The sequence below is a fragment of the Penaeus japonicus genome, unplaced genomic scaffold (genome assembly GCF_977035675.1).
Source record: "Penaeus japonicus unplaced genomic scaffold, GWHDUDI00000001_assembly GWHDUDI00000031, whole genome shotgun sequence".
Lineage (NCBI taxonomy): Eukaryota > Metazoa > Arthropoda > Malacostraca > Decapoda > Penaeidae > Penaeus > Penaeus japonicus.
Window position 1 is genome coordinate 21,144,119 of NW_028234433.1, and position 5,000 is coordinate 21,149,118.

At 28.7% G+C, this 5,000-nt stretch overlaps 1 protein-coding gene across 5 annotated transcripts in view; it reads right to left on the bottom strand.

Moving 5' to 3' along the window:
* Positions 1-2,033: 2,033 nt before the first annotated feature.
* The window catches only part of LOC122255476 (large neutral amino acids transporter small subunit 2), a 47,788-nt gene continuing 44,821 nt past the window's right edge, over positions 2,034-5,000 (bottom strand). For 3 of the 5 annotated variants that reach the window (XM_086555942.1, XM_086555943.1, XM_086555946.1), the window contains one exon: positions 4,176-5,000. This exon is cut by the window's right edge and continues 157 nt beyond it. The gene's annotated coding sequence lies outside the window, so the exon portion shown is untranslated. The other 2 variants (XM_086555947.1, XM_086555948.1) reach the window with 1 other exon arrangement.

The following is a 5,000-nucleotide window of genomic DNA, read 5'->3' on the forward strand; positions in this document are numbered from 1 at the left end:
TTTTTAGATTTTTTTTTTTTTTCCACCTTTCTTTTGTAGATTCGGTTTCCATAATAATAATTCCAATCCAATATAAAATATAAACTAAAACAATCTCGCTTACTTATACTTAATTGCTTCTAAGAGACAATGCTTCCTGATTCTTGGTTTGCCTACAGTAATAAGGCATAATAAACACCTGTTTTCTTTTTATGTCTCTCTCTTTTTTTTTTTCTTTTTTTTTATAAAATACATTGCATTTCAGTGTTGTATCTCAATATCACTTCTAAGCCCCATACACATGTATAAATTTGGTTAGAGATTCTCTAAAGTAAGTAAAACACATTAATATAATTTGCAACGTAGATCTCTGTAAATGATGAGCAGCTTGTAGTCATTGCAGACACTGAAATCACAATAGTTAGGGCACAATTTGTCTTGTGGAGCTCGAAATAGGTATACTAAATAATAGAGCAAATTAGTAATAGTACAAATAGTGTAAAGGAAAATGATGTAATAAATACAAATCCGTTAGCTGCAGGTCATATATATATATATACACATCACAGTACAATTATACATGACTGACTTTTACTTTATAAGACTTGTATGATGTAATTACCAAAAATCAAGGAATATAAACAATGATTCTCCTCATCATATTTCTGTTGGAATCTTCATTTATTTTTGCTCGTTTGAACAACTGGTGGTTCTCAAATGGTGCCCTAATATACCTAGTATTATTATACACTGAAGGATGACAGATGTTCTTGAATTATAGATAAAAGTCTGCAATCTTTTAAAGGATGATGTATTAATTACAGTAAGATATGAAATTTCTTTCCCTCTTGGGAAATGAAAATTACCATTGGGGAGAATTCAAGTTAAAAAAAAAGACAGAAAAATATAAACACAGTGTCTTATCAACTTATATATCTTCAAGGTTTTTTTCTCCTTTTCTCTTTTTCTCTCCCTTTTTGGAGACACAAAAGCCTATTTTCAAGCTTTATCAATGAAATATCAAAATTAACCCTAAATTACACATAAAAGATTTACTAACAACCTCCTCATACATTTGATGTGATGGTCAAAATAAAAATGAGTTAATAATTTCTAGGCAGTTAGCAATAAAATGCTGGAAGACAAGACAAGCTACAATTGCACTTGTTACATTTCAGGAAAGTTATGCGTGATGACCTGGCCAGTACAGATATTTTACGAGACAGTTTCTTCTCATATTGTTCAGCAGTGTGAATGAACCCGAGGAATGATGCGATGATACAAATGCGGTCCGTGACAGGTTTTCCTTTTCTTTCGTTGGTGGTCGTTATGAAAAATACCATAGTCCTAGTGATTCTTTGTTGTAAGAATAAAATATCTATTTGAAACTTCCAGAGTAGTTTTAGATCTACCTAGGTTATAATGTCTAAAAATCTAAAAGGAAAAAAAAATAGATATCAGATATTTGTGCTCTTTTGGTAATAACTCTACCTTTGTCAGAGAAAAATACATTATTTTCTTCTAGTTATCAATAAGGTAAGGCCAACTTGGTGGCTTCCTTTACCTTCTACATCATTTACGTCATACTTTCTGACAAGGAATGAAGAATGACAAAACCATGGACACTTAGGTTAAACCTTTTGCTTTTTGTGTGTATGCATGTGTTATATATAGAAATATATATATATATATATATATATATATATATATATATATATATATATATATACATATATATACAACTATATGGATATATACATATATATATATATACACACACACATATATACATACACACATATGCACTAACATCATCTATCTCATACTGAGCCATATGTCTCACAGGTCATACTTTCCATCACACTATAAAAAATTAGGGCACTTTGTCTCTACTTAAACTCTATTGCTAATTTATCTGCCAAGTGTTCCAAAAACTAAAGCTTGGATATACCTCTGTGGCTAGACACACAGTACTTGCCTGGACTGCAAGGAGTCCATAGGGAATTCAGAAGAGCCTATTAAATGATCATAGGAGATAAAATCAACAGAAAATGTTATTTTTATCACATTTACTAATTTATGCAATATTATAAATGAATTATTACCATATAACACAGTTATATCTATTGAAAATAAGATAGGAGTAAGAAATTATATAATGCTATATGAAGAAGAACATGTAGATGCCATTTCCTTTTCTATAAAATATTGGTAAAAGCAAATATCTTAGAATTTGGATTATGTTCTGAAATCATAAATCGACATGTAATCATCTTTTATCAAAATCTAACACACTAAAAATCTAAACTACCTATGTTAAAAAATGAGATTAAAAAAAAAATAATAATAATAACACTAATAACAATAATAATGAAAAACTTTCATTCAAGTTCATTTACAAATACAAATTCCTTGTTACTGAGAGTCTAGCCTTGTAGGTACCATCAGGAATATACCATTATGTGGTATGTGATAGAAATACCACTTTGATCTTACAGTCACCTGGTTAATGTGTGTTTCTCTTTACCCTAGTTCATAAGGAGTCTTCCTACTAAAACACGAAATATATCACATTGATTACGACAATCACTACGCTCCTCCTGACATCCTTCAGTGTCTCAACAATGGTCCCACTATGAACAAACATCAACAATTCTGAACCAACTGAATGATTATCGTAGTCATACACAGAAAACTGAAGGGGGAAGAAAAAGGAAAGAAATATGAATTGGAAAAATATGCTTAATGTATAATTTGTGAAGCATCTTACTCAAGCACTTTAAATAATTCAGAGCAAGATGCTGTCACAAGCTAAGAATTGTTTATGGTTTGGATCATCGTCTCATTAAAATAACTATGGTTAATTTTTTGTTTCGTTTTATTTTGTTAGGACTAATTTTCAGAATGTGGCATTATCAAAGATCGCATAACAATCATTCATAAAGAAATTTCCTGCCTGATGGACAAAACAAAAATATATGTATCTATCTTTTCAGAGAACTAGGATGGGATATGTAATAAATACAAAAATGTAAATACATATGTTTCTGTGTGTGCATGTATACATACACACACACACAATATATATATATATATATATATATATATATATATATATATATATATATATATATATATATATATATATATATATATATATATATATATTGACAGATAGATAGCTATAGATATAGATATATATATTGAGATATTCATATATATAGATATAGATATCGATATATACATACATACATCTATACATACACACATAAACATACCTATTCTTCATATACTAGAAAACTGACATAAGATATACAGAAAATGCATTAAAAGAATATCTTTAATGCATTTCTGCCCAAAGGCTACATAATCACAATACAACAAAAATAAAATGTAATTATATGTTTCCACATCAACTTGTCCTGAAAACTGTCATGGTTACACTCCTAATTTTATCAAAACCTAACCAAAAATATATTACAAATTTAATTGCTATTACAAACAAACAACTATAAAGGGATCATGTGTACAGATAATTACTTATTTTGATGTTAAAAAAGACTTGCCTTATGTAAGATTACATTACTTTTGCATTTTTTCTTTTGGTTGGGAGATTCAACTTTAACTAATCAAAATGATACATAAAATTTATCTGGAGATGAAAATGTATTACTTGTTCTTATCTCTGAAGACTGTTTACCCCTTTTTGGGGCATCTCATTTTTTATTTCATAATCCTAAATGCATGAAACATTATGCCAAGAACCTTGAGCAATCAAACAAAAGACCAAAGTCACTGATATATATATATATATATATATATATATATATATATATATATATATATATATATATATATATATATATATATATATATAATCCTCTTAATTATGATAAAATCCTCTATATTAAAAATTACAAGTCTTTTTTATGCCAAGCATGAGTAGATAAAAAAAGAAAAGAATATATGACAGTAACTCTTACATTTTGACTTAAACATTCTGTACTAATGTCCATTCTATTGAAATCTTACCAATCTTACCATGCCATTCTTTCGTTCTCTGTTTTGACAGGTTTATGCATAACATTCCACACATTACAGCAAATCCATTTCCAAAAGAAGTACATATAACATTGAAGAAATTTTATATCCTTGAAATTTAGCCCTTGAATAACAATTAATATGAAGAAATTTCATATCCTTGAAATTTAGCCCTTGAATAACAATTGATATGATTTTATGGGCAAGTCTTTGAAAATGATAACAGTTCAACCAATAATACATTCACACTATCTTTGCTTCAGTCTGATTACATGTCTTCAATAATATATCATGAAATATGCTTTTTTGACATTTCATCACAAAAAAATATGTTTCACTCTGAAAGCCACTGAGTAAGCACAGCACTAAACGAGGTTAAGCTATAATGAGTTCTGTCTTCCATACAAAAAGGAACTGTTTATCCTATCAAAAAATGCATTTAAAAAATTCCCTCATACACAAAAGATAAAAGGAAAATAAATACATCATTTTTCCTGTAATTCACTGATGGTACGGTAAATAGCCCTCAGAGCCTAACTCACACTGGTATAATACTGATTAAAATGCCTTTTTCCTGTCTAAAAAAGGCCTCTTTCCTCAGTACTATGAAATGAAATAGTAGTGCTACTGGCTGATAACCTACCATGGACACAATGGTATGTGGTACATTAACAGCTACAGATTAAATGTCATATGTAAATCTATATGTGAAAAATCACATTTTTTCTACATCCTCAACATATTAAAAGACAAGTATCACCAATAGTTCAGTTCTAACACAAATAACATGGAAAAAAGACGGATCCTAACTAAAAATAATGATATGCTGTATATATTAAAAAAAAAAAAAAGTGTAAATGTCTTTCTGTGCAATGTTTCCCAGCAAGGATTATAAATCTAACTACTTTGTACATCTCCAATGAATGTAAAGATGTAAGTAACTAACCATCATTAACCTTTGAATTTCAACCAAACACATA